Here is a 12,164-nt window from a genome sequence, read left to right as displayed (position 1 = left end):
GACTCTGAAATATAATTAAGCAAATTAATTAAAACAGTGCACTTCAAAGTCACACCCACATACGGACACAAATGCACAGACACCCTCTTCTATTAGTACGCTCACTGGAGTCCGCTGTGTTAATATCAAAACAATTTAACGTAACCAGAACCGTATGAATGTAAAATAAGGAACGTGTTTCACTCAGAAGATTAACAATAATTTTGAAGAAACCGCGTCTTTGATTAGTTTCAAATTTGCTTACTCGTCTGGAGACTGAAAGGGAACAGACTGATACTAACCTGCAGCCAGGAACAAGCAAAGAGAATTTTCTTAATGTAAGTCTACAAACGAAGAGAGAAACAATTATTGATTGTAATAGCAGAGAATCTTGTTACAGAGCTCTTCCCACCTGCATACACACACACACACACACACATCCTCTATTATACATGAGTGATTTCAGAGCTCAGTGCCCTAATGTGTTTTGGAGTTCATGGATCAGACACACACACACACTCACACACACACACTCACTCACAAACAATCTCCACTACACACACACACACACAAGCAGTCAGCGCCTATTTGGCGGGACAGCGTGAGTGCCGGTTTATGGCAGAGCAGAAGCTTGTTTCTCATTGTGAGAGCTGGCCAATTACAGATCAGCTGCTTCACTTCACTCTGGCACCGTGTGCTTCACAACCACCCTGAAGGATGTGTTTGTGTGTGTGTGTGTGTGTGCGCGTGTGTGTGTGTGTGTGTGTGTGTGTGTGAGAGAGAGAGAGAGAGACTGAATTGTTTTCACTGAATTGTGTTCACACACACGCACATCTCAACAAAAAAGTTGTCCTTTTACTTATTGTGACATTTACATATAGACTAAAAACCAAACCATGAACTGACATTTCCAAGCTTTTATGCCCTTGATTTGCTCCCTTATGTTTGTAAAGCATTCCCTGTGGAATACATCATTCCATATACTTATTTAAGAGACTTGACATGGTTTAGAGGAAATAAACCTATAGAATATTTGAAGACAGCTGAGACTCAACTGTGAAGCATGTCTTTCTTTTCCTGGCTCTCCTCCTAGTAAAGTCCTTGAGTGTTTTGTGTGTGTGTGTGTGTGTGTGTGTGTGTGTGTGTGAGTTTGTATACAGCTCTTAAAATGGCACTCCAGCAGTGACATTGCTGTTAGAACGAAGAGATCTTTTCCACACAATCATTTAAGTATCTCTGAGGAGGGCAGAGAGAAAGAAAAATCAGGAGGGAAGGGGAGGCAACAGGAGAAACATCACTCCAGACCAATCTGAAATCGAGACACACACACACACACACACACACACAGACACACATGTCCACAAACACACCACTCAGCCTCTCTGCTCTGCAGGTGACCCTGTAGTCCACTGTTTTACATTATTCATCTGAATGCTATCTAATATCTCACACCACTGCAGGCAAGCTCTCACATCCACTAAAGACATCAATAAATCACACACATACACACACAAACACACACACATAAACCATATTAGAGACATTTTTTGTGATATTTGTATATATTGTTCTGTTTAGGGAATTAATTAATTGTACATGTGGTGAGACAGGTGCTTCAACAAGTTTGTTAGTGACAGTTCAATGTCATTATGCTCCAGTTCTCAGGTAACATCTACTCTATAAATTAAACAGTAATCCTCTGTCTCATTCTATCTGAGCAAGAAATTCCTGCCTCTGCTCTAATAAAAATGCCCTTTTAAAGGGCCTTTTTTTAAAAAAAAAAAAAAAAATTTAGGAGTAAACTCAAGCCGACTGTCTTCTGTTCTATAAAGAATGGGTTATCAGCGGTTTCAATACCAATTTCATAACTGCATGCATCTTATAAACAACAGTTAGCATCAGAATCCAATTCCAAAATCTTTCGGTTTATCGTCAGTCTGAAATTTAAATATTAGCGTAATGCCCTAAGCCCGTGTTTACTCCTGAGCGATTTAAGCTTTATTATTGCCGGGATTTTCTGTAATTTAATTTCCATGTCTTTTTGATACGGTTGTTTATCATGTCTCATTGTTACAGGAGCAGCAATTAAAGTAGGTATCCGGCTGTAAATGCGGCTTTGTCAAATGAACTCGGTGTAACATTTACTTTCCCAGATCTCTGTTGGTTCAGCTAATCATCACTGTTTGAGGGTCATGAGGACCAAAGTAGCAAAATCACGGAAGTTTATAAAGACACCAATGATGCATCAGTCTAGTTTACGGCTGATTACGGATTCACGCCTACGAGTACTCAAAGAGCCTAACCGCATGCTAATATGCTATTGCCAGTCTAACGGGATTCTAGCATGAAGTTTACTGTAAATTTACTGAAGTTTACCACAACTTTATTACTTTGGGAAAGATATTGAATCTCTAATGTATTTTAATACTGTTGGAGTGTGAAAGTTAGCATGATGTAAAAGAGAGCGTGTTATATTGGCTCTTTCCGTCTCTCTCTGTGTGTGTGTGTGTGTGTGTGTGTGTCTGTCTGTCTGTCTTATAAATAAGTAAATATACAGATAAGTCTGTAAGTCAGTACATGAAGGAGCCTAAAGGGTCATTCTTTTAGGTAACATTATAACATAAAATGTATAAAATGTTTTTAACAAATACTCAGAGCGCATAATAAAGTTTCATGTAATTGTTCTTAAAGTTTTTTTCATACCAATCTAAATGTCTTCCCAATTTTATTGCGTCATTTGTCAGGCTATGATAATATTACTAAGATGAATTACTGCGACTCAATTCCCAACCATTTCTCTGAGAACAATGGAAGAGAGGGAGAGAATGACTGAGGGAGCACGAAAGAGAGCAGAAGATTTTCCCTTGAGACAGTGTGCAAACCTGGTTTGGAGATTAACCCGTGCGGCAGCCTTAAAGGTCTACGTGCCCGTGACTGCAGGAATGATGGGCCTGTCTCAGTATACTATCCCCCAGACACACACGCACGCGCGCACACACACGCGCGCACAAAAAATACACATACACACACACACACACACACAAACATACCATACCCGGTGTTACACAAATCAACCTTGATAAGTAGCATTCATTCATTTATTATGAATAATACAAATTCATTAATAAATAGAGAGATTTTATTTCTATCCCCCTCCCCCCCCCCACCCTTCTCTTTCTCTCTGCTCCGTGATGCTCTCATTCTCGCTGTGTTAGATGCTCATGTGGTCATTGATTAGAAAGAGTGCACTTGGCTATTTTCCAAAGGTCTCAGACTCAAGTGAACGTGCCGCGAAAGAGGAAAAACCTGCAGCCGTATTGACTCTTCTGAAGAGAATAAGAAAGAGGTAAGCGGACACTCACGGAGAAGAAAGGAGGGTTTTGGAGCATGGCCAGTGTGTTTTCTGCTAATCACTCTGGCTAAGCATCTCCCAAAACCCGCTGCCAATTAAAGAGCTGAGTGTATAGTTACAGAGAGGAATTAAGAGTGACCCTGCTCTGTGGATTCTCATATCTGAATCAACAGCCGTTCAAAATTCATTCGCTTTGAAGTTTAAACTGTGTTTACTCACTGGCTCCAAGTATTGTGAGCAAAACTGTTTTGGCATAATTAAAAAAGACATAACCAATGACATACGAGGTGTGAGTATTATGTAATGAGACCAAAGCTGTAATTCAACGGTAATAATTGTTTAATAACAGTTTAATAACAGTAATGATGACTGTTTAATAACAGTCTCTTTATTAATGGAGACCATTTCTGCAGTCATCCTGATGCTGAGTTATCGATCATTTTGAACAATTTGTTCATTTCAAACGCTGGTTCTTGACGTGCGTGGGCGTTCGACATCCTCTCGGCTTGCACGAAATCTCTTGTGCCACTCAAACACACGTGCATGTGACGCGCATTCCTCCCCATAAACTTCAGTTAGCATACGAAAAGATGCGGTAGCCACTTTGTTCAATTTCACCACAAAAAACAAAAAAAACCAAAACATTTTTATGACCATTTTTACGTCAGAAAAAAACACGCAACTTCAAGCAACGCGTAACCCTACGTTCACACCGGGAACGGCGGGAGCGGCAAAATTCACTCTGGCCGCCCCACCAACAATGTTGTCGAATGCTGTGGACGTCCTGAAGTAGATAAACTAGGCAGATGCAAGTTTGTTCGGAATGCTTGGTCTTGGTCTTGCAAACTTTTTTTAAAGGGACTGCCAAGCAAACAAACGCATCGACCGGAATCTTTGTGCCGATTGACCACAAGTAGGGCATAAGTTAATCCCATGAAATCTTTTACACGTGAAGGTGAGAAATCGATTGATGAAGGAAAGAAATGAACAATTATAATTACATGTTTGGTAACAAAATAAACAAGTGAAATAAACGAATCAAAAGCCATTTGTGTGTGTGGCTTTTGTGCTAAAGCTAAGTGCTAAGTTCAAAATGCAGTTTTTAGGACACGTTTACTGGCCTTAGACTTTAATTAACGTTAACGTTAATTTGTGTGGCCAACATTAAAGCAACTGTGGTCCTGTTCCTGATTGAAGTTCAGTGACTAATTAGTGCAACTGATCAAATCGATGTTTTGAGCCAATGAATTGCATTTCCGCTTAAAAACAAACGCTCTGGAGCGAAAATGTTGCCTATAAATTGTGTTGTGCTTCTTATTAAATTTATTGTATCAGTATGGATAATCAAGAAATAGTTGAATTCGGTGCCGCATTGATTTACATCAACAATTTCAGACACTTTGCTTCAGACACTTTGCTTCATCCATGCTTCATTTTTCAAATTTTTGTCCCTGTATGCAAACAGGAACACGTCATAAAGAATTGGAAAACCCGCCACAGCAGTGATCAGCCTCTCCTCCGCTGTGCTTGGGAACTAATGTTTGGTTGGAACAAAAGTTTACACACTTGTGTTCTCGAGAATTCTCTAGAGCACAGCACTTCTAAATTCCGATTGCTTGCCGCCGAACCGTGTCATAGCTCATTACCATAAAGTTAAACGGACTTCAACTTTATTATGACGCCCACACCACCCAAGTCTAGGGATGGGAATTGATATAATTTTATTGATACCGATGCCATTATCGATTCTGCTTACAGGTCTGATTCTTTATCGGTTTTCAGCATCAACACAGCTGTTTTATTATCTCTGAGTCTGAACACAGTGGAGGATGTCTGCCTAATAACATTTGAACATGTTAAAATGAATTACAGTGCTCCTTTTCTTAAAAGGACATAACTTCAAAAACAAATATAAAACTGACCGATAAGATAAACAATTCTTCTTTTAGAAAAATAGGCATGCATGCCTAGTAACATTTGAATAAATTACAATCCTCCTTTTCAAAAGGGAATGAGCTTGAACCAATTATAAGATTTCGTGCTAATGAGAAGGGTCTGACTGCTGAGCCACAGTTTCACAACAGCAGTTTCAGACCAGTGGCATTGAATGCACGTGCTGTAGGACATCGAGTGAACCTGCTAATTTGCGTGATTGTACTGCCACAAATTTTATTGCCCATTTTGTTCAACAGAATATTATAAGCCAGCAGCAGCCAGTAACCCTAACCCTAAACCTTAAAAGACTCAAAAGTGTTTATGACACTAGTGTTGTTTTATTTCAGTTTTATATCACAAATTTATCGGAAACCCACCTAAAACGATTGTAACATTGATTAGCCTAAAGCTGCATTTTTTCAAACATGAAGCGAAATTTTGCTTCATTTTCCATGCGCAGGTTTGATTGCTTGCCTGAAAAGTATGAATTTCCCACCATGTTGTAGCAAGCATTTTTGATTGCACCAATCAGATTACACACAACAAGCTTGTCCTCCATCTTGACCGAAGAGATTTCTGGTAAGGGGGTGTGGCTTCTAGCCCTACCTAAAGGTGATTGGCTTTCACCAGGTGGAGTTTCGCTTGAGTTGAATCAGGCAATTTGGAACCGGTTCTTTATTCTCAAGACGCACCATTCCTCACCACCAAGAGATGCTGGCTCACACAGAATACGACTGACTTACGGTCGCTTTGACACTCTGGCCACTTCCAGCGTGAACACACAGTAACAGTGACCTGAAGACATGAGTGGATTGAAACTTTCAGGGGTCGTTTATGTTCATTCAGGGCTCAGTGTATACCAGGTGGTTTGCGCATGCGTGCTGTGGTTCGACTTACATAAACCCAGTGTTGTTATGGCCACACCTTGTAGTTAGATATATAGTTACTGTTTCATTCAAGGTGTAAGAAAACATACCACAATGTAATATGCAAAGTAATACTTACAGCTAATAGTAATCGCACAGTTTTAATAGAAACACTCATACTTTCTTACTCAAACAGCTTTTAGTATTATGTAAAATTATTGAAATCGTTCCTTATCTGAAAGTTTTGTAGTGTACTGCCAGAGGCAAGGATGCATTTATGAAAGTGGTTTGCAAGTCTTCCAAAGATTAGCATGAAAGGAACTGGGAAATAACTCCAAACATTGGAGAATTAAAAATAATAATTATAATAATAATAAGATGCTACAGTGCACAGAGGTAAAAGGTGATAAATGTTGCTAAGACTACCACAGCCTGTAAATGTCTGACAGACCTCTCGGCTTTGCAACAATAGCATCATAATTCAGCTCAGCCATGGGAAGACGGACCATAATTATCCCGTCACTGGTGATAAAGGTACACAGGTCAGAGAGGAACAGGAGCTCCACTATTTCACACAGAGACACACCGAATGTGACCAAAGCCACTCAGCTCTTCACAAAAAAAAAGACTCTTCCTCTAAAAACACTTGAGACACTAGAAACAGACTTAACGATGCAATTCTGCAATATAAACAGTGTACTCTTGGGTTGAATTAAGACAGAAAACCAATAAGTGAAATTACGAGCGAACGTGTACCTATGAGCAATAGGATTTTTTTTGTACCATAATTCTGAAGATAATGATTAAAACTTGAAAGACAGAGGCAGAATCAGTTTGACTGGAGTCATAATGTCCTGCAAGTGAAAGAGTACAAAGAAAATGGATGGAGTTTATGGCGATGTTGTAGAATGGCATTACTTTTTGTCAAAGGGGAGGTGCACTCCTCTTGACATATAGATCCAATACACAAGTTTTTGGGGTACTTCAGGTGGATTTTTCTGTAATGAACTAAAATGTACCCAAAACCACATTGGTTAACTACCTCTAAGCAGCAGACAGTCCTCCATGTTTTATTTAACAATGTAATTGTATGGTCTTGTTCAGTCTCAAAGGATGCTAGAAAAGCAATGTCCTTTACAGCTCTGAACAGAGAGCAAAACTATTTTGTCTGGTCTGACATACTGATCTTCTGAAACAACCTATTAGAAAGAATACCATGCATTTTTAAGAACAAGGAGGTAATTGATGAAATGTCCCTATATGTCTTCAAAGATTAATCTTCTCTTTAATAATCTGTTCAATGAAATTTGACTTTGCTCTGGAAAAAAAAAAAGTCCCATATCAACAATGTGCTGGGGAACCGGTGAGGGGTTATTTTGCTCCGTTTAATACCCTCCTTATTTCATGTTTTATCTTTGATTCATTTTGTCTCGTAATTGAAGTTAGTTGCTGTCAATCACACTCACTCTTTCTCTCTCTCACACACACACACACACACACACACACACACACACACTCACACTATCTTGCATTGAAGGTGATGTGACAAAATTGGTTTGCATTTAAATCAGAACTGGAGAAAAACACTTAAATAAAGAACAGACACCACAGAATAAATAAGTAGTTTGGTTTCTGCTACAGGCATGGTGATACGACCCATAATCCAAGAGCTTTATTTCTGTATCAAAATCTTGTCATCTGTCAAGTGTCTACATCAGAGGGCATCTGGAACAGGAGTGATTCACCTCTCTCTCTCTCTCTCTCTCTCTCTCTCTCTCTCTCTCTGTCCCTCTCTCTCACACACACAAAGTATGATTGAATGGCTCTGGTTGCTTGCTTTCACTCACACGTAATAGATTGACTCCTGGAGAAACTTCAAACTATTAATATGCTCCCTTTACACAGAGAGCCAATCAGATCTTGAGGCTTAAGCTGTGGCATTGAAATTCGTGGAGGCAGAAAGAGCTGGAGGAGAACAAAAACAGAGGGAGGGAGGCAGAGGCAATGAGACAGACAGAGAGAGAGAGAGAAAGAGAGAGGGAGAGAGGGAGAGAGGGAGGGAGGGAGGGAGGAAGAAACAGAGAAGGTGAGAGAATGATGGTAAAAGAGAATGGCATTGAGGCAGATTGTGCGATGAGGACACAGGAAAACATGACAAGAGAAGGATAAAGAGAGAAATCCTTTTTTTTTTTTTTTTGACTTTTCAAAGCCCTTTATTTTAACATTTCAGTGGAAAACAGGCACACCTGGGGAAAACGGTTGATGAAAAGTAAGAACAGAAGGAGAAAGGGATTCAAAGATGGAAAGAGTCAAAGGGTTTGAGTTCAGCATTTGCTTTTCTTTTTCTTCCTCTTCTTCTTCTTTTCCTCATTCCTGTTCATTTTTATTTGTTATTTGTGTGTTGATCTTTTCATTTTGACAGAGGACACGAAAGGGATCCCAGGGACAGCTCAGTTCACACTTATCAAATGGAGACATCTTAAAAATAAATGTTTTATTAACATATAAGTTCTTACACAAGCAGTCTTCAAAAAGGGTTTGAAATTCACCTTGTGTCAGTACAATTTCTTTTAATTTTGCCCATAAGTCTTTCAGTTTTGTTAGTGCCATTTGTAACTTTAACGATTCTCCTTGCTATCTCTCCCACATGCACACAGAAATGCAGACATACAGATACAGACACACACACATACATAGACACACACACATACATACACACACACACACATACACACACACACACACCGTCTGACCTTGAAAGCTTTTGCAAGCTATAAAAATTGAAAACAATCAAAAGTTCATGCACATTCTTTTGCATTGTTATGAAATATCACAGGATTTAGGGTTGTACCATAATGACCTGAATAAAACTCACTGTTATTTATTTTTTTTTACTAAGATAAACTTTTACAAAAGTGATATATTAGTCCATAGTCATCACTACACCAGCATGAAGGACAGTGTTTGTTACTAAGATTACTCATCAGAAAGATGATGTGACGTGTTTCAATGCATAGAGTTACATACAGAATCATATTGAGTCACACAACAAACTCTATTACTAAGATAACTTTAGAGCTGTAAACTGACAAGAACATCTTCCCACAGACAACGATTCCATTGTGCTTTTAAACCACCCAGTGGGCTTTCTGCCCTCGTTCAATACAACGCAGGACCACCCCACATAGGAGTGCTAACTACAACGCGTAAAGGTGTTAAAACTCGTTTCATATAAGACTTGTAATTGCCGCAATTAAAGTGCCCGCGTGGAGAGAGTTGTCGGCCTATTAGGTTGTTTTAAATTTATAATAAATTCCCTCACAACAAGGTTTGTACCTCTGAGGAATATTTGGGGAGATTATATATGGTAATTGGGGGAAATATTCAATGAATAGATTGGTTCGTGGTTTGCTTGGTCGGTCCGAATTCCACCAGCTGTGTCACTAAACACACCACTGGTGTTGTACCGCATTTTCATGGCGAAACTACTTTTCCTCGTTAAGCGACGATTATTCTATTACTTTTCGTAGTCCAATGAAAATTTGATAGCTGGGGTGTCGGGAAAGTGGGCGTACACCATGAAGAGACGTGTTTATTATTCTTGAAAGAATTGTTACACACAACCACATTGTGGCCGTCGTTGATCGGCAAAGAACAACACAGGCTTAGTTACTGTAGGCTATAGTTGAAAATCTTCAAAATGCCAAACTGTAGAAAGTTTATCAACACTGGATGTTGATCGGTCTTGTCAAGTATCCATCATACTGGAGCACCAGGATTTGCGTGTTGAGATTGAATCATAGTTAGTAATAATCTACACGCCTCTTGTATACTCTAAAGTAAGTAGACCACTTAGAAGTTATTTCTTTGTAGTTACCTGGCAACGACACCCAATAGGAATGTGAGAGGATAATTATCTTGAATGTAACTGCTCTTAATTATTTCCACATGACTCATTAAATTCCTATTTAATTAAAGAGTTACAGTAGTTTGCTTTGGTGTCATAAAAATGACCTCCAAATCCATTTTATAATTGCAACAATATACTCCACGATGTGTGTCATTGCAATTATTGGCATCCCATGATGCCGTCGCATCACCTCATACCAGTGGTCCCCGTAACGCGCACCCTTTTATTAACTATCGTTTCGTTGTAACACCCTTATCGCTATTGAACACCCACATCAGCGCTATAAGCGAAATTTAGAAGCATTGTATTTCCCTCCATAATAGCTCTACTCAGACTCAACAACACTCCAGACACATAGGCCTATAGAAATATTAATACTGTTTACCACTAAATCGGAACTAACTCTACGCTTGAGGCTGAGTAGGCTAGGACCCTGAATCTCCAGTTCCCATTAGAAATTGTCCTCATTCTCCATTGATTCTTTTTGGCAGATCTGGTTTTGACGTGTTTGAGGCAAACAATCAGGCACCATTTGCGTTACGAGTCAAGAGTTCACAGTTCAAAATTCAAAAGGGGATATAGTCAAAACACACGCGCACGCACACGCACGCACACATCCAAATGTTGCACGGCGGAGGAAGTGACAAAAGAGTAGAGAGGTGGTGAAGGATGGAACATGATGAGGGGGGGATGTTATTTAAAATGAGCTGGTTAAGTTTCTAATTAAACTGAACACGTTTTTTTCCCCCCCCCTTTTCATATGAACCGATATAAAAATGATAGTAACATTTGAATTTGTTTGTGTTTATGTTCAGCAATCCTATATTACTGTGCTATTTCATACATTTCGATGAACAAGTCTAAAATAACGATCGGTTGTACGATACGACTATTTTGTTGAATTTTAATGAGGTTTTTTATGAAGTATGTTGTTATTTGCCCACCTTTTTAAAGCCCTGTTTATTTTGGCAGGCATATAGAGTAAATGGATGAAAACTACATATTAGCCTACTTTAATAAAATTAGTAGGCTGTTTGAACCATTTGTCGAAAAAATATTTTTGCAAATTATTACAACTGCATTTAATTTGTGGTTTGTACTTAGAATTGTGAATTAGGTAGCAGTGCTGGTGGAAAAAAAAAAAAAAAAAAAAAAGATCGAGAGATCAAAAACGGTCAAAATACATTGGGGTAATGTTTACAAGAGAGTGTTTTGCAGCATTGCAGCACATAGGCTGCCTCGGGAGAAATTTCAACTGTGTTTTGGAAACGTTGCTGGAGATTTGCCACAGTGTTGAGACGAGAGTTTGTTCTTAACAGTTGCTCATCTTCGTTTTTGCATAGTGTTTGGAGACTACAAGGGAACGGCTAACCCAGCATGGTAGAGACAACGGGTGATACCTTGCTACGGTTGCTTTAAACTTACTGTGGGTCTTCTTTGAGATTCTTGGTGGGGTTTTTTTCTTTTTTTATGCATAGTGCAAAGGGGATAATTAACGGACAAGTGCGGCAGTTTTACGAGAGCATTAGCTTAACCTTGCTCTAGCGTGTTGTCTTAGCATTAGAAAAAGAAATGTGTACTGAGCGTTACAGTTTTCTTAAGGGAATATTAGCAGGCAACACCCTGTTCGCTTTGAGTAGGCCTACTTTTGACTTGGGAATGCTTCTGTAACGTTTACTCTGCATTTAGAAGTTAGCATCTGTTTATGCGGAGCTAAAACTGCTTCAGAGTTTAGGTAAATGATTGGGTTCACGTAAGGTTTACTCAATGTTTAGCAAACTTTAGATGAGATTTGGCTTAATTTCACCTCAGTGCCCCATTTGTCAAGTCTTTACCTCCTCCATATAATGATATGTTGAAGCTTTTGATTTACAATGAATGAAAATGAGATGTTAGGACGAGTGGCATTGGTAAAACAGTGGGAGAAGATAAAATGAGTATAATGCAGGTGCTGTGTCATCAAAAGTTTCCTTTGAAGTCAGAACTGGAATTCTTGTTGATGTGAACAAAAGGAAGAAAATTTGCATTTGTGCCTTGTGTTTTGTTTTTTGTTTGTTGTTGCTGTGTTAGTGGAAAACCACACAGACATTTGTTGAGGGTGTGTATTAGTGTTGCGGAAATA

Source organism: Chanos chanos, chromosome 6 (genome assembly GCF_902362185.1).
Source record: "Chanos chanos chromosome 6, fChaCha1.1, whole genome shotgun sequence".
Classification (NCBI taxonomy): domain Eukaryota; kingdom Metazoa; phylum Chordata; class Actinopteri; order Gonorynchiformes; family Chanidae; genus Chanos; species Chanos chanos.
Note: the sequence above shows the minus strand (reverse complement) of the source record.